The 18,839-nt window shown below is 41.8% G+C and overlaps 1 protein-coding gene across 3 annotated transcripts in view; it reads right to left on the reverse strand.

The window, feature by feature from the left end:
- klhdc8a (kelch domain containing 8A) overlaps positions 1-18,615 on the reverse strand; it is a 42,806-nt gene extending 24,191 nt beyond the window's left edge. Inside the window, exons 1-3 of one of the 3 annotated variants that reach the window (XM_055023931.1) lie at positions 18,206-18,615; positions 12,496-12,550; positions 1,941-2,130 (exon numbers count right to left, since the gene is read on the reverse strand). The gene's annotated coding sequence lies outside the window, so the exon portion shown is untranslated. Of the gene's footprint in view, positions 1-1,940; positions 2,131-5,852; positions 6,257-12,495; positions 12,551-18,205 lie in introns of those variants that run through there. The other 2 variants (XM_055023946.1, XM_055023937.1) reach the window with 2 other exon arrangements.
- Positions 18,616-18,839: the final 224 nt, after the last annotated feature.

Consider the following 18,839-nt stretch of genomic DNA (forward strand, 5'->3'; position numbering starts at 1 on the left):
GAGGGATAACTCTAGTCTGAGGCTGTTTTCACAACTGATAGTCCATCAGAACCGTCTCGATCGGGGAGCAAAGTTACAATATTTGCTCCACTTTCAGCTGATGTGGTTCTATTTCACATTAGACTGTCAAGACCAAACTATTTGACATGTCTGTTCCCCTCCTCACCTGTGATGGCAATGAATGCACCAAGTGAGGGAATCAACACAACAACATCTGAAGAAGACGCCGCAGCTTCACAATCTGCAAGCAGGAATGCAGCAGTCAGATGTTGTAGGATTTCTATTTTGTCTTTGGTCAAAGGCTCCTGACATTTCTCCTGACACCGCGACACACACAGGCATGTTTTGGTTGTATTTACCCAGAATGCCTTGCGCTGTTGTCTGCGTCCTACTTTTGGGGCGGTCTCTGGTCAGTTTGCTTTCACATGCGCTGGAACCGAACCAGAGTTCACTTTAACCCAAACTGAGGATTGTGCTCAGACCAGATCGGGGCTGCAGTGGAGGCTCTATCACTGTATGAAAAACATCAAATAATATAAACAGTTATTGAGTATTTTACCCATTTGCCCAGAAGCAGCAGTTGAAAAGGCTCGGTAAGAGAGATAAATGTGTTGGAATAGCTGGACTGACGGAACCGGATCCTTTTGACTTCGTCCATTTTTAATCAAACTTGCAGGAAGTTGATCCAGCATCTCTGTTGTCAAATCAACCAGCCAGTCAAGGTGAACCGTGAGGATCCGTTGCACTGGGAGAGATTCAGGACTTGATCATCCAGTTTGGATTTTTGGCAGGGACATCAGGAATGCTTATGAATTAGTTCTGATCAGTCGGTGAATACAAATGGAAGCCGATGGACACAACGCCTGAAACGGACGGAGCAGCAATCAAACAGGCAACCCACAGATTGCCTACAACTGTTGCCACCGTCATCACCAGGTGTCCCTGCTGACAGTTTCAAATCCCGTACTTCAAAATGCGCATGTGTGTTTTTTTATTTTGTACATGCAAACGTCTGCTTTCAGCAGCAGGCTGTCCATGGCTTGGTTCTTGCAGAGGGAGGCTGAGTTTTGTCTGAGTCGCTGAGGGTAACCAGGACCAGCCATGTAAAGCCAAAACCCCGGAGACCTGCTGCTGTAAATGAGATTAAGAAATAGCTTTGCCTCGCATCGACTTTGTCTTCTGCCGCCTTTCACATGAAGGTTTTGCAGCTTCTGAGAAGCAGGTGTGTTCACTGAGTCAATGCATATTAACCTCTACAAAAATCCATTTTAATTAAAAAATGCAAGCTTCAGAAAAATAAATTCCTCACGGGAAAATTATGTGGCTCACATGTGTCCATTTCTGTCAGCTCCTGCTTCGGTGAGGAAGTTCTGCAGTCAAACTTAGAGAGCTTTTTTTTTTTTTTTTTTTTAATAGATTGAAGTCTGAACGTAAGGGACTTTACCCCCCACCCATCCCCCCCCTTTTGGGGCAAAACTTTAAACCCTGCTGCATGTTGAATAGTTCAAAACCCAAACAAATCTCCAGCAATCTACCTTTTAAGTCAGTCATGTCTGTCTGGACGTGGGATGAGCCTGGAAGAAATAAACAGCCACAGTAACTTTCTCTGACAGACTCTAAAACACGGTGACCTATTTTTCCTCCTGCAGAGGTCAGATAAAACACCTGGTGTGCTCTGTTCTGCTCCCTCTCTCACCGGGCTTTTTGTTTTTGTGATTTTGGGAACACACAGATCAGCAAGGGGTCGTTTATTGGCTTCTATTTAATTAGTCTGCAGTATTCAAATCGGGCATCTGTGCTGCAGTCTGTAGCTGACGTCACTGCGCAACTAAAGTTGCCAAAATCTGTCCGGAGCCTGGCTGTGTGTGGGTGTGTGTGCGTGTGTGTGTGTGTGTGCATGAACGGTGAGCTTTATCACACGGACAGCGTTTCGCACCAACCTGGTTTTAATAATGCCACATTAGTCCCACCGGCAGCTTCCCCTCCGTCGTTTGATATCGCCGACTCTGTTTTATACCGTTTCAGCTCCCCGTCGTAGGTCACACTCTATTAATAAAGGTTTCGTGGGATAAGACTGCGGACATGTAGAAAAATGGAGACACCTTTTCTTGTGCAGCGCTGCGGGCGATTCTGTAAAACACAGACAGGTAGTTTTTCATGTGAGAACTGAGAAAATGTATGGACAGAGAAAGAAGATCTCTGCTCACTACTGCAACTAAAATTAGAGACCATCTGGGCCAAACACTGGGCAAAACAAAGAGTTTCCAGATGAATTAAGTGATTTAGTGCTTCGTGTTATCTAAAAGTCGGGCATTTATTGCTTTTTAGATACTTGTTGTTCTGATACTTGAGTTTAAAGATGCAGTGTGACATTTTCCAGGCACATAGTGCCATGTTATAGAACAATCGAGTAACTATGTTAACTTTAGTTTTTAAAAAACTGCTGTATATATCAAATATGACTTAAAAGGAATTTGCCTACGTAATGTAATGCCTTGAAGTTGGGCTTCTACCTCTTTAAAAACTCCTGATTTTTCTGAAGCTGCGGCTTCAGGAAATCATCACAACATGGCTGCCCTGTTAACCTTTCAATACATTTTCACTGAGAAGCAGCTCCTATAATGAACTCAACTGATTCACAGTTCCACCAGATGTTTGCTAATTGCTGCTGGCTAGTCTGAAGGAGCTGAGTGGGGGAGTCGCAGGGCAGGGTTGCTCTGTGAGGGCGGGGGAGCTTTGTCTTGAAGGAGGCGCAAGGTCCACCCAGGTGTTTTGCACATCTGAATGGTTGCCACAGAGATTAAAAGATTTCTCCAACATACATGAAAGACTCCAGGAAGGTTTTTGATGAGGGAATAACTTTCTAGCATGACGTAAAGCTAAAAAAAAGAGTTGTTTTTACATACTACGGCCCTTTAAAGCAAAACTGTAGAATAATAATAATAAAAAAAACATATATTCTTTCAGTGTTACATATGTCACATCCAAATGTCAGGGACTGGGGAAAACCTCAACAGAGTGCACAGAGTTCACGCCTCCAGGAAGTGATTGTTTCTGAGGAGCTGCGGGTCCAGACTGTAGAACAAGACGCTGCTTTTAAAGTGAACTGTAGACAACCACTGGGAGTGATGCTCAAAATACAAACACAATGTATCAACATTTGTCTTAAATTTCATTTCTAGATTATCGTCACGGTAAAATTCTCCTTCCATAAAAACGTAATTTTTTAATTAAACCTGCAAACCAAGCAACAAAAAAATAAAAAATAAAGCGCCCTGCATATTGTAAATTTGAACAGATGGTGATTAAACATGAAACACAACCTAAAATCTCATTACTCTGAGCTGCCGACCACCTGACTTTAGGAAGGAAGCGGAAGAATTCGGTTTAAACTAAAACAACTGAATTTGAGGAGACAGCTCACAGCGGGGTGTGCGGCGGCAGCAGGGGAGCACTTCTTGATGGTCATTAATTAAAGCTTCCAGAGGAAAATGATTTTCAGACCGATCACTGGCGCAGACTCAGGAAGCGATCTTCTTTCCTTGAGATAATTACCATTCATCTTAACACCTTTCTCTTTGCTTCCTCTCACACACAAGGTGTCAAATATTCTGCAGGCGCTGCATCTTTTTCCTAATGTCCTGTCACAGCAGTGGAATATTTACATAAAGCCATGGACACCTAGTTCACACTTCAGCAAATTGGTTTCCCTAGCTGGATGAAACCTCAGCACCAAAGAAGCCACTGCTTAAAAACAGCTCAAAGTTTTTTTTTTGTTTTTTTTCTGCGAATATAATTTTACTTCAAGGATATATTTCCTGTTTCCTCTTTGGTATGGAGAGAAGCAGATCTGACATCCAAGTTTACTGTGGGTCAACGCGCAGAAACATTAAAGGAACAGTATTAGTGCCATTTTATAGCACAATCAAATAATTACATTACCTTTGGATATGAAAAATTGTTGCATATATCAAATGTGACTTGAAATAAATTTGACTTTGTAATTTAATGCCTTGAAATTGGACCTCTGTCTCTTTAAAAAGTTCTGCTCTTTCTGAAACTCCGCCTTCACGACATCACTCCTCTAACAATCCTTAAACAACATTTATTACCAATGTTGCTCTGAGAAGCAGCTGCTATCATGAGCTCAGCTGATGCAACAATCCACCAAACAGTCAGCTAATTGCTGCTGGCTAGTCTGAAGGAGCTGAGTGGAGAAGTTCAGAAGCTTTGACGTTTTCTGAGAAGTTGTGCCTGTGCATGAAAGGATCAAGAAAAAAACTAGAGATATGTTTTTAATAAAGGAAAAACATTATAACACAATAAAAAGCTAAAAAAAAAAGCTAAAATTGACTCTTTTTTGTAAAAAAAAAAAAACTCAATTTTTTTAACAATTGACCTCACCACACCTACAAAATAAAAATCACTTAAATTTTCGATGCATGTGAAAAAACTCAAAAAGCATAATTACTGGTATCTCAGGAACGGTTTTGTTTGAGAATAAAAACCCGGGCAGCAGACGCCGCTGCGCACTTTGCTGAAGCCCAACCTGCGTCTGAGCAGCAGTAGCTGGAGCAGCAGAGGCTGTTCCTCTCATTGTGAACATTCCTGCCTTTGCATATTTAGCGCGGCTGGCTGACAGACTAACAGCTCAGCTTGTTTCTAGCCCCGGCTCTGACATCCAGCCCGGAGATAAGACGAGGCTCCGGCTGATCTACGTTTCCTCACAGGACTGGGCCAAAGTGCTGCGCGAGAAGAGAGGAGAAGAAGAAAGCCAGTGGGCTGCAGAGAGCTGCCCCAGTAAAATCTCCTGCGGAGCTGAGCCGGTCTCCGGACCAACAATAGCCTGTGCCGCTCTGTCCACGAAGCCTGTTTCTCATCATGATGCACAAAACACATCATGTATGAAAAGAAGCAAACGCAGAGAAACTCTACGGAGAGACGGAACAATGCTGCCATGGCTACAGAACAGCTTCATCAGCTGCTGAGGTCAGAGCCGTCATGGAGGCTTCCCACTGAACTAATGTGATACTTATACAACACAAAAGAGAGCATCATTATGGAAATGGGGGGAAAATTACATGAGTGACTTTTTCTTTTTAAATTCAGATGTGAAAGGTTTTAACTGTAGTTATAGGATCTGGTTCTTCTACAAACTTTACAGATTTTTCTTTGGAAAATGGCTCCAGTTCAGATGGATGGAACAACCAATTTCTATGGACAAGTCTTGCCACAGATGTTCAATGATATTTAGGTCTGGACTTTGATTAGGCCATTCTAACAAAGAGACGTAAACAACTCTACTGCAGCGCTCGCTGCATATTTAGGGTTGTTGTCCTGCTGAGAGAAGAACGTCAGGTCCTGAAATTCACACAGCAGGTATTGGTCCTCATTGCCAATTTTTTGCTGAAATCCAATTATTATATATATTTTTTGCATAGTTTTTGGCATACTGTTGGGATCTCTGCACGTTGCAAAAAACACAACAAAAACAACGGCGGATAGCATTGTGCTGGCTCGTTCGGTTTAACACAACCTCTGATAGGAAATGATGTTACATGAGCACCGGGTTACTGTTTTCTAAAGAAGGTGGAAGCTAAGGGTCAAAAGTTCACACCTGTTTCACCTACATGCTAAAATCACAGCGCCATCCGGTGGCCTGGCATGACAAACCGCAGCTGAATCACGGTGTCTCGGCAGTGCCGTCTAATCGTGGAACTTTTCTCCAATCAACATCCAACCACACAGAAACAGCCTGATTGGGAGACTCTGTGGTTCTTTGTGCTCGACACTCTTCCACAAAGGTGAGATTTGTAACATTACAAATATTTATCTTGCCTTCAGATGCTCACCTTAGCTACGGGGTCTCTGCTGGGTCACAGCTTCTTGCCTGCACACGACAACACCAACGAGTTACACTGCAGACTGCGGCTGCAGTTGATGAAACATGGCCGCTCTGTGTCTCTTCGCCAGGACTTGCTGCTATTTGAGCTTTGGACGCCAAAATAGCAAATGCACCAGCACTGCTGTTCCTCTGTCTTTATTGGTGCTGATGAAGTGCATTAACAGCCTTAATCTGATAGCGTGGGCTCCAGGCCCTCTAATGAGACAGCTGAGACCAAATCATTTGTGGCTGATTGTTGGCCGAGGCTGTTGTGGAGCAGTTGGTGTTTCTCTTATCTGCCTTTAAAAGGCAAACAGCTCAAATTGCTCCTCTCTCTCTCCCTCCCTCCTTCCTTCGCCTGGATTCCCTTCTGTGTTGCTACATGTCTAGTATTTTGAGAGTGTGTGGCTCGGCGTCAGTGTGTTCAGCTGGCAGATGCTGTAAGAGCAAAAACACTGTCGCCGTAGCAACTCAAGTGTGTGTAGTCCCTGGAGAAAGGGAGATTGTTCCATGTAACATTTAATCCTAAAGAGTCTTTACAGCTCACCCTCCAGTGTGGCTGAATCCACACACTTCTGCAAAAAAAAAAACAAAAAAAAAACAACAAAACTAATAATAAGAGCAGGCCAAAAGTCTAAATCTTTCCGATGTTTGTTGGCAGTTGCGATAAAAGGTGGAGGTTCAATCAGTTATTAGACTCAAGGTGAGGCAAGGCAGTTTGTTGATACGATGCAATTCAAACAGCTTTATATGATTGAAATGCATCGCAGATACCGAACAGTGCGGCAGGGAAGTGTTGAGTTTTAAGCTTGTTTCTCCTCACATCTCAGTGAAATTCCACAGAGTGGTGGTCAGAAGGAAGCGGTATGATAAGGACATATTTCCAAAAGCCTTCATGTAAAACTGGAGAGTTCCCACTGACCCTTTTCCATTTTTATGTAGGTTTCTGTTAAAGCTGCAGGGACTGCAGACCGACCGCTTCGCTTTCAGTCTGAGGACAAAATGGTGCAACAGCTTCACCTCAACCAGTTTTATTATTCTGCAAGCTTAAAGTTCAGAGCCCAGCATCAAAGCATTTGAAAAAAAAAAAAATTCAACTTCCCATTTCTGAAGGCTTCTGTCAAACATTCACAAGAATAAGGGGTACGACTTTTGATCTCTAGTCTAAGCTTTATGGAAAAAGTACACTTTTATAAACAAAACTAAAGATACTTTTGTGGATTTTTATGCTCAATGTTAAGCACTCAAAAAATGAAGCAAAAAAACAAACAAAAAAATCAAATGTACAGTTGAAACCAGCAGTTTACATACAAAAAGTCACATTCTTTTTCTCTCACTGTTTAAAGTTAAATCCAACCAAACACCTTTAGTTTCAGCCCAGTTAGAATGAACATTGTGATTTTTGTTTGCTAAATGCCACAGTAGTGAGAGAAAGAACTTGTCAGAGATGAATTTCAGAACGATTTGCAGGTTTTGTTTGTCCAAAGCAACAATGGTTTGTGAATGGTTGTGCACATAATGTTGTAATTCAGAATAAAACAAATTTCAAGGCTGTGAAAATGTCCTTGGTGTTTTTATGACATCGTGGATCTCTCAGATCAACTTGAGAATGACTTTTGACCTTTGACTGTCATGTCATTTGGCATGCTGGTGCTGGGTTAGGAGGTTTTCGCTACATTGATAAAGCATTCAGTTTATTGCACCTTTTCATTTTTCCTCTAAACCCGTTGATTTTCTTTTTTGCAGTTGAACTACAAGGCATAAATATAAAATGTTTTGAAACAATCTATCATGGCTTCATTTTAAATTACAGAAACATTGTAATGGGGACGTGGGGACTCTCTGTGACAAATATGTTTACTGGAACTGATCTGGTCCAACAGTCCCTCCTCCAGGAGCTCTGAACATCAGGAGGGATATTCTGAAAGCCGAGTTGTTATGAGTTCCCAGTTTATGTTGAAGGCTGTGTGGACTTTGTCCCCAGAAGGACACTGGGGACATTGGACTGTCAATATGAGCCTGATGGAACATTTCACCGAGAAACATTCCACTGGCTTTGTGATTTCTCCACTTGTGAGCTGTGATCATCTGTCAAGTTGTCAAGCTGTTCATCGCTTGACAACTTGTGTGTGGTGATTAGTTATGGAAAAAATAATTACAAATAAAACCAATCAAACGGCAGAAGCCAGAAGCCTACAGATACATGCAGACAGCAAGGGAAACAGAAAGCAGACAATAAGACATCGCAAATGAAATCGACTTGTGTTTTCACACGGCTCATTGTTATTTGATATCAAAACGTGTTTAAAGATCTAAAACGGTTAAACTGAAGAAATATTTAAAGGGGCAACTCAAAAAAAATGCTTTTTTTGAGTTGCACATCATGTTTTTTAGCTTGTAATCAAAAACGCACCTGGAGTGTTGCTCTGATACTTTCAAGCATGTTTGAGAAATCTCACTCAGCTCCTTCAGACTAGCCAGAAGGAAATAGCAAACACCTGGTGGATCTGTGAATCTGCTGAGTTCATTACAGGAGCTGCTCCCCAGAGCAACGTTGGTAAAAATGCTTAACAGAGGAGCCATCTGCCTGAAGGCGACGTTTCAGAAAAACGCCCAATTTTAAGGTGTTAAAATAAAAAGTGTCTTTTAAGTCCTTTGGATAATATTTTTAAAACAACTGATGGTATCACAGTTACTTTATTGTACAATAAAACTGAACTATGTACCTGGAAAACACAAAACACTGTCCCTTTAAGCAAAAAAACAACAACAAAAAAGTTTCCTGCACACGTCTACCTGCACAAGGCCGAGAAGGAAACACACTCTTGTGCTCTGCAGCACGTTAGATTCAGCGAGAGCGCAGGACACTAATCACCCAACATGGCTGCTCTTTGCACGTCGTTGCACCGAGGAGATGAGACGGAAATAGATACAGGCCTAGAAAAAAAAAGAAAAAAAAAACGCTGGCGGAGCTGACAGGAGAATGCTTGATGTGGACTTAAATAGGACGTACATAATGCACCAGAGAACATCTCCTATTGCATAAGACCTGTGTGTATTCAATTAGCGCTACAGCCAACCGCTTCCCCTCAAGCTCTGCTGCTGTAAAACGCCGGGACGTTCCTGAGCGCTCCGACCGTTGTGCTAACACTCCCGACTTCCTTCCACTCACTGCGGTGCAGAAGTCACATCAGGCCAGGGCTGTGCCCACTGCAGGCCCCCTCGCCTCTGTGCCCCCCCACACACACACACCACCGCGGGGCCCCTGACGTGGCTCTCTCGTGAAGAAAAGGAGCGGAGGAAAGAAGCAATAAAAGATAAAGGAGAGGGAAGTAATGGTGAGGAGCAGCAGAAGAGTGCTAAGTTAATGGATGGAGGTTATTATATGGTGGGATAATGAGAGGGAGGGACAGCTCTATTAGGCTGGTGATAAAGACTGGGTAGCAAAGCTAAAGGGTTATATGGAGCACAGGCTCTATTACAGCGGGGAGCCGGGGACATCATAATCCCTGTGGCCTTATAAGTAATTACTATGTGATAGGGAGAGTGAGTAGTAAAACCTATCTACTGTCAGCAGAATTGGAATTATCTCCCTAATGGTTTCTTCTTCTTGTTGGCGTGTGTGTGTGTGACTGTGTGTGTTTACTGCGCCCCTACCCTTTAAAGATCTGAGTGGTTGACTTTGGGGGGGCTGGAGGGTGGAGAGTGTTTGTGGATATTGAGGGCATTTTTCATTCCTCCAAAGCACACACCTCCGCAACTGATGTGTGTTTACGGGACTCTATACGGGACTGCGTGTGTGTGTGTTTGTGTTTGTGTGTGTGTGAGAGTGAATTCCGAGCCAGCAGGAGGTCTGGACAGGAGTGTATGCTGGTCGTTTCAGGGCAGGCGTGCACAGAGGCCAGTCCGCTCACCTGAAAGCCTTCAGATTGTTAAGAAGAGGAAGATAAACGGAGATCTCTGAGTGTTTCTGGAGAGCGCCGCCGCTGCCGGGTCCCAGTCATTTAGCATGCAGTTTGTTGTGCACAAGAAAGCAATTTTTGCTCTCCAGACTGAGGAAGCTGACCTGAACCAATTAAAGTTTGTTTACTTTTCCATAATTTGTTATAGTTGAGCCTGTTGGACCCAATTTTGTACTTCCTCAGCAAGAATTCATAAGCAGTGAGGTGTTTAAGCAGCACATCGTCTGCTGCCTTCCATTTGGATTCTGGAACTAAAGCACTACATCACCGTCTGAACGCAAACTGCAACTATAGCAAACAACTTGTCCTCACTTCACCTGGGTTATGTTTTAGATGTACTGGAAGACATACCTTTGCTCTAACGCAGAAATAAGCTGGTTTGTTGTTTGTGTTCCTCTTTTTTGCTGTTGCACCAGTTTCACTCTCTGCTCATTAAACGAAGAGCAGCAGCAGTCGTTCTATGAGACATCGCTCCAGCTCAGTCATACTGGGTTGAAAGAGTCTGTCAGCAACAATCCTCAAGTTTTTCCACAGGCTCTCAGTCAGACTGAAGTCTGGAATTTGACTGGACTTGCTCCACAACGGGGATACGCTTTGATCCAACACATTCAGTTCGGTTCTACCGGCATCTTTCCATTAACTCTGAGTGGTATTCAAAAGAAATGCATCATCCCCCACAGCATGACGGCACCACTCCTATGCAGTTCACTGTGGGAGATGTTCAGGCTCAAGACTGTTGTCATGGCGTTTTGCTTTTGTTCTCATCTGACCAGAGAAATTTCTCCCTGAACAGTTTGTGGCAAACTGAGGCAGAGACTTTCATAAACAGACTTCATCCAGCTGAACTCTTTAATTATGCAACTTTGTGTCGGTCAGTGACAGAATACCAACACGATACCCTGAAGGTTACGGTTGGACTGTGAGTGAGTGAGTGAGTGAGTGAGAGAGTGAGTGAGTGAGTGAGTGAGTGAGTGAGTGAGTGAGTGAGTGAGTGAGTGAGTGAGTGAGTGAGTGAGTGAGTGAGTGGCACTGCAGACCTTTGAAAAGTAAAGACTGATAGATGTTTGATGTCAGAAAGGAAAGTGGGATTAGGATCACGCTTCACTGTAACCGGAGCAACAGTGTCAAGGGTGGCAGCAGGTTGTAATCAGAGGATCGGCAGTTTGATTCTCGGTTCGCTCTTGCCGCTTGTGTCCTTGTACTAAATGATACTTGACCCACCTGACCTGCTAGGGTTGGTCAGAAGGGCTGATGGCGAACGACGGCAGCCACTATCAGTCTGGGGAAAACTTTGAGATTTCAATTTGATGGGCTTTATAAATAAAATCGATTATTAGCAGCTCTCTTTTTGCTCTCTGTGGCAAAAAGTAGAACTTTTCTTCATTTGTATGGACCCTGTGAAGCTGGCTGAGCCACATCACATTGACAGACAGTCTGTTCGAGAAAGCACATCAGTGAATTCTACAATTAGATTGTTTTACTTTTATATTTTAAAGCATATTTCAGGTCTTAATAATTTTTCGGCCAAAGTTTTGAAGAACTCTTGAGGAGTCCTAAAAAACCACATGTGGCCCGGGAGCCGCTGGTTGGAGACCCTCGACAGAAAGCACAGGCACACGCATGGAGAGCAGACAAAATTCCTCCAAAAGACCCCAGACCAGTTTCCTCAATAAGAACCAACAACGGAGCCGATTCCCAACAAATGATCATCGACAGGCGCTGAATCTTTTCAAACCTTTACAAAATCCAAAGTCTAAAAATCAAACACAAAATTCAAATCAATGCATCTTTAGTTTGAATTATTGAAACTCAAAATAACTGTTCTATTTTTTTTAAATTGACTCTTCATAGGTGTTGTAAAGCAAGAAAAGTGATATTGTCTAAAAATATGGTTGTTTTTGAGAAATGGTCATGCTACTGAAAGATAAATAAAACGCGTCCAGTGTCTTATTAAACAGACAGTAAGTCAGCTTCAGTTTGTGTTTTTAGTGTTATGCTGTCTGACTGAACAGTAACACCCACATCAACCCCACAAGACAAACCAACGTCAGAATCATCTTGGCTAGTTAACTTGGAGTACATTAGCCTCTTTTCCAGCAGGCGAGAACCCAGCCTGAACTTCCTTGTGTTCTTGTATTTCTTGTTACCACAAATAAAATAAAATTGAAAAAAAAAAGATGTTCAAATCAATTTAAATAAAACAAGCAAAGAAATAAACCATCCGCCCTGGAGTTGTTAGCAGCCAAGAAATGTCTGCAGTGTCATTCTCTGTTTGCTGATGGGATGAAATGCTGCCACCAGCTGTCAAACAAACTGTTACTGTGGAACGCTGCTGCCAATCTGAGCAATTTAAATGACACCAGCATTGCCAAGGAGTGATGGTCCATCATCTGAACAACACACACAGACACAGCGTTGGGTTTCAACTTCGTTCAAAGACTGACAGGGAGAGGCATCCCCAGGAGCAAACGAGCAGGATAATGTTAGAATGAGGCTGGTATCGATTCAGTTCCCTCAACCGCCGCACACGACGCATAGTAATTGGCTCAAATTGTGTTCATGAGTGTGTGGACAAAGGTAATCAATAGAGGTTGAAACAAGAGGATGGGAAGGTGAAGCAGGGTAAAAATACAAACAAAAAAACACTACCTTCAGGTTCAATCCAGCACTGGTGGGCCCTGATCTTTTCTTTTCCTTTGTTTACCTAAAAAAAAGCAGAAAATTGCCCATTATAAAAATTGTACCACAGATGCTGAATCATGTTTTTTTTTTCTTTTTTATGTTTATTACTTACTAATAAAGAATTCCATGTGCATGGCAGAGTGATTGCATAGTGACAAATGCCTCTCTGTTGCGTTCTGTGGCGTTTCTTTTCCCCACAGCTTTAGCGCTCTGGGCGCCACGTCAAACCAACGTTCTGCTTTAGCGCCAACACAAATCTGATAAGTGCGAGAGCAACTCCATGTTTTCTCAACAGCACAAAATGACGGACACAAAAAAACTGTGGAACAACAGCCGGAACAGGAAGCATTGAATATTTTTTCACTGTAGTACGGGACTGTAGTCTTATGTTATTGATATGAAACACAAACCAGATGCTGGAAACAACCAACATCTGGGGTGTCCAGGTTTGTTTCCTTGGCAATGAGTTTGTCATCTACATCTTGCTAAAGAATCCAACTGGTCTCATCTTCAGAATTGTATCTTCTAATTTGAGAAGGATGAACGTACACCCGCTCACAGATAGTCTCTTACCACAATAAGCTACTTTGAAACTTTTGTATATTTTTGGGGGGTGTGCACTCTGTAATTCCTCTTCTAACCACAGTGTGTGCATTGACAGTTAAAAACGTCCATTTAGAAACCATTTGAGGAGATTTTATTCTCCCAGACTTACGGCAGCAAAATGTACAAGAGCTTTGCAGAATGCCTTTCCTTCAGCAGTGGAGTCTAAAGCAGAAGTTAGCCCTTCATGAGATCAGCTTCAGTTGGACAAGAAACATTATGATATTTTCATACCTTTTGACACAATTGAACACTACATTTAGCCAGAGTTCATTTTATGTTTTTGGTTTTGTTTACGTACACGAATCCAAATAACAACAAATATGTTAAGGACAACTGTATTGGTCTATTTGCTATAATATATTAGCATCAGTGGGCAACATTTAGTGCTCTTCTGTTTTAAATAAAAGCAAAAATTTCAGAATTTTCTCTTTTAAACATTTTGCAGTAATTCCAAACTTCTACACTTTTTGCATTTACAAAAATACAAAAACCTAGTATGAACCCTAACCCTAACCCTAACCCTAACCTGGCTGTTTGCCTTCAGATGTCAGTAGCTGCATCCATCAGCAGGCAGATGAGGAAACCCCAAAATCTGATCACAAAAAAGGAGGAATAAAAAGAGCAAGGTCACCCGTTTGGAAAAATACAGTTGGAAAAAATTTGCTTTATTTCCATTTAGATAACCTATTCAGCTAAAAGGACAACAGCATCTACCTGATCTCAGGAGATCAACTAGGGCTTCAGGTTCTGGCTGAAACAACCATCCACAGAGCTGTGAGTATGAACCAGAAGCCAGACTCTAAGATGGCTGAATGCTTTAGTTAAATCAGACTTTTTTTTCAACAAGTTAGAAGGAAGTTTGAACCTATTTGGCACTTACTACATGATAAAAATGGCAAATTGTTTCAAAATTAAAATATAGATGTGCAGAAAAGAATAAAAAATAAACATGAGACTTAGAATGAACAATTTAAATAAAACTGCCATCTCATTCTGTCTCTAGCTACTGTTTTAAGGAATGTGTTGAATCCATTACATCTCTACAGACCGTACACATTCTGGACATAAACTGTTTCTAGTTACAGAGCGCTGTTGGTTAAAAACCAGCCTTGACAGAGACAGTTCCTTCCCCCCGGCTGTGAACACAATGAATACCTTACAGACTGAGCAGTCAGTGGGTTTACACTGCCACAGCATGTCTTTCATCTTTATCTGTTCTTTGTATTACAGATTCTCGCAGACGCTTTGGGACTTTTCTCAGATCAGAATTGAATTTGTCAAAGCAGTCTGTTCAGTCTTCAGATCATTGTGTGACTTGAGCTGTTTCTCTTTTCTTTGTACAAGTTGCAAATGCTTCTGTACATTGATACGTGCGATCATGTACAATTCTGTCATATCGATCAAAATGTGTTATGCGGGTCTCTGTTGCATAGTTTCAGCATCCACAACATTTAAAGGGGCAGGTTTGTGTAAAATTGACTTTTTTGAGCTTTGCGTCATGTTATAAAATTATTTGCTCATCACTAATAAACGTGGAGTGTTGCCTTGACTCTTTCAGAAATTCTTTAATTTCCCATGGCAACAACTCAGCAGTGCAAAACGCCTGGTGGCACAGAGCGCCAGGCGCTGGGTTAGTAGTCAAGACAACAGACCAAATAAGTTCCTACAGACTAGCCAACTGCAATTAGCAAACACCTGTGCCTCTGTCAAGCTCATTGTAGTTGCTACTTCTCAGAGCAACGCTGGTAAAAAATGTTGTTAAAGGGTTAACAGAGGAGCCATGTTGTGATGACTTCCTGAAGGTGCAGTTTCAAAAAGAACAGGAGTTTTTAAAGAGACAGAGGTCCAATTTCAAAGCATTTGCAATGTCAAATTTCTTTTAAGTCACATTTGATCGATGTATATATATAAAAAACGATTTTATAAAAACTTATAATAGTTACTTGATTGTGAGAAATGTCAAAATGTCCCCCTTTAAGCATAAGTTGGTCACATGTGTCTTTACATGCAAAAGTTGTCTTAGTATTTGTAAATATTACCATTTTTCCTTTTCTTTTATGAATTTTTTTAGAGCATGACCTGACATACATTTTTGTGTCAAATGTGGCGCTTTTATTGCCACATGAACGATCATTTCAGCAACCTCCCCCACCAAACAGATTGCAGGGTTATCGGCCGGTTGTAAGCGAAACTCATATCATCCCCACTTTTCTTGATAAACACCAAATTGATAAATTTATTCAGTCTTAATGTAGAAATGAAACAACTTGCGTCTAACAGAACTCTGAAATTTGTGGAATAAAATGAAGCCACTTGGCGGGCGGGAAGGTTGGGCCAATCTCCCCGAGGGAGACGGGATGCAACAGAAATGTCATTCTTCTTCTGTCACGTCAACGAACTCGAACCGCGGCACGTGCGCTGAATATTGAGTAAAGTGACCTTTCTGATAAGGCTTGAACTGTCTTTATATTCAGAGTCATGACTGTCAGAAGGACTGCAACAATAGGTCCATCATCATCAATCTTGGTTTCATGCTTGGCCAGGGGCCTGGAAGAAGCCAGTGAGCTGTGGCAGACCACACAAACCGTCCAATCAGCTTCAAAATTAACCTCATAGATCAACTTTCCAATATAGGCGAAGTTTACGGAAGTGGAAGCAGGATTAGAAAGAGAATACACCTGTTCATTTATCAAGATGTACATTGATGTCTTTTGATGAATTAAATCTACTGTAACCTCAACGGAAGACGTCACAAACCAGAATGTTCAGTCGATATACGGAGCAAAACCAGAGCTAGAATCAGTTTGTGTTGAAAAGTCATCACTTCTTGTCCAGCAGAGCTTCTATCAGTGGATTCTACTCTTCTCTCTCATCTACAACAGATTCAGATTTGACTCTAGAAATAGCTTAGAATACAAAGAATTACATTTTTGACTCAGTGATGGCAGGATAATCCCAGGTCATCACACCTCCACCACCGTGCTTCATTTTCTTCCACTGATGGGCTTTGTAAGAGTTTCCTCAACCACCTTTTACCTTTTTATAAATATACTGTTATAAACTTTAACATTAAATAGGTCTGCAGACCTGCTGTCTCCTGGAGGAGAGAATCAATGGGTCTTCATCAGGCTGTTGCTTGATTTTGCCTCTGGTGAATCTTTGTGGATACTGTAAGCTAAGATTGGGACGTATTCACTCCCTCATCCAAATACAGGTGCTTCAATAACTTCATTTTGTTTTTATGCTTTAAATTAATGAGAAGTAGTCAACTCAAGCATCCAGATATCCGAATGGCTACAAACGCTTTTAGGAACTCCAACTTTTGTCCCCAAAACAGTTCATCTTGATACTTTCGCTGCACTTTCTTCTGCATGTTCTGTATGGTGCCACCATTGGTGAGTTCATTTCTTACTCATTAACTGGCAACAACAACTGACAGTCTGCCTTGGGATTGTGTTAACTCCCAGCTATATGCTTGTTTACCAGAGCTTGGCTGCTGCTTCCCTCTGAATCTTATGAAATTAGGGGGAGTGTGGAGTTTTTGAAATTTAAACCTTATTTTATTGCAAAAACTAAATAAAACTACAGAGTGAAATCTGTCGTGTGCTTTGGTAGAAATTAACACAAGACTTAAGCCATTTCAAAACCAGCACCTATTTTACGATATCCATAACATGAGAAGTGAGAAAGAGTGAACTCTTCTGTTCATCCGCTCACAAATGATCACATCACCATGAAAAATCCGTCTTAAATCCAAAAAGGTGTCTTGAAAATATAATTAAAAGCTTTAGACTTTCTTACTTGTTTTCTTGTCACATTAAGTCTTAGCATTTTATTGAGATTTTATGTGCTACAGTGAATGCCAGCATTACCTTGTTAGCTCATTTTCCCCCAAAAGATAAAATTGACTTACTGAAAATAATAGCCTAATGTTATTCAGTGTGTGCAAATAAAAATCTGAAAAGTGTGTATAGCTCAACTCAGTCACATTTAGCTGCAACTTTAAGGAGCAGCATTACCTGAAATCAACCTTTTTTTCCACTATGTATGATGTTATAAAGTTATTCCCTCGTGAAAGACACATCTGAAGTGCTGCTGTGATTCTTTCACGCATTACTGAGAAATGTTTTAATCTCCATGGCAACCATTCAGCTATGCAAAACGCCTGGGTGGACCTTGCACCGCCTCCAAGGCGAAGCTGCTCCTCGGAGCGGCAGTTTGGAGCAGCCCTCCACACACCTGCCCCACTCCACTCCTCGAGACTAGCCAGCAGCCAACTAGCAAACACCTGGTGTGACTGCAGATCTGTTGAGCTCATTACAGCAGCTGCTTCTCAGAGCAACGCTGGTGAAAACATCGTTATCGGGTTGATAGAGGAGCCGTGCCTTTCACATGGGATTTTCATGGGATTTTTTTTGACAGGGACGGTGTGATGACTTCCTGAAGGCGTAGTTTCAGGAAGAGCAGGAGCTTTTATTAAAGAGACAGGTGTCTGATTTTAAAGTGTTGAAATACAAAGTCACTTTTCTTTTCAGTCACATTTGACATATGCAACATTTTCATAACAACTGAAGATAACATAGTTACTTGATTGTGCTACAAAATAATTGTGTGTGGCTGGAAAGCGTGATGTGCCTCATGTGGTTCGCTGCCTCCTGTTTTCATATTCAACACGTTAAATCTTGCAGAAGTACTTAGTTTTCTGTTTTAATATTTTGTCTTCTTGGTGGCATTCTGTTCTGTTGTTTTGTGATTCTTTCTGTTACTTTTTAATGAATAAATTACTTTATAGTAGCTTTACCATTTAACCAAAGTGTGACAAAACTTTGAGTTACACAGGAACTAAATGCACTCTGTTAATTTTCTTTTTAAGTTGAAATAAGTTTAAAGTAAAACCATACTCAAGGTATTCTCTTGAAATACCTTATGGTTTCCCATTACATCAGTCTCAGCCACTAAGTTCAGAGCGCAGCTTCCACTCACCTTCTGCTGGCTGAAGAGCCAGGAACAACCGCGCCTCATCACCCAGAGCGAGAACATTTCCATTCACTTTCCCTCTGGAGTTACTTACTTTTTCCGTTTCCGTCGCCGTTTCCTCGGCAGAAGTCTCCGTTCCTCCCTCCTCTCTGCCTTTTTGGAAAGCGAGACGGAGAGAGGGAGAAGAGATGAGAGGAGAGGAGAGAAGAGGAGATAAGAGGAGAGGAAAGCAGAGTCGGATCCAGGCGGAGGAAGATGAGAGTCGAGCCGCGGAGAGCCGCCGCCGCGCCACGGAGCGCCTCACCGAGCCTCATATATCGCCATTATGTGGGTCAGGGATGAAGTATTCATCTCCGGCTCCCAGCGCACAAGTTCCTGTTCATTCCCCGCCTGCGATGGTACGACCCAGGGAGAGGGAGAGGGAGCGAGCCGGAGTGTTTGGATAACCTATATTTGGTGAAGAGGAGCCCAGTGGCACTATTTTAAGAATGCCAATTGAGAGAGAGATTATGCTGCTCGTTCAAAGGAGCTGAGATCGCAAGATTATAATGCTCTTTGAAGATTTTGATACATAATAAAGTTTTATTAGTTTATTATCATCATTATGTTAAATTTGGTTTGACGTAATACTATCATCTAAATGTGTTTTCATTAGATGTGAACATAATGAACAGAAATAAAATCCTGGAAACGTCAGTCTGTATGTAATTCATCGACTCACTTTGTTC

The sequence above is a fragment of the Poeciliopsis prolifica genome, unplaced genomic scaffold (genome assembly GCF_027474105.1).
Source record: "Poeciliopsis prolifica strain line A6 unplaced genomic scaffold, Auburn_PproV2 SCAFFOLD003, whole genome shotgun sequence".
Classification (NCBI taxonomy): Eukaryota; Metazoa; Chordata; class Actinopteri; order Cyprinodontiformes; family Poeciliidae; genus Poeciliopsis; species Poeciliopsis prolifica.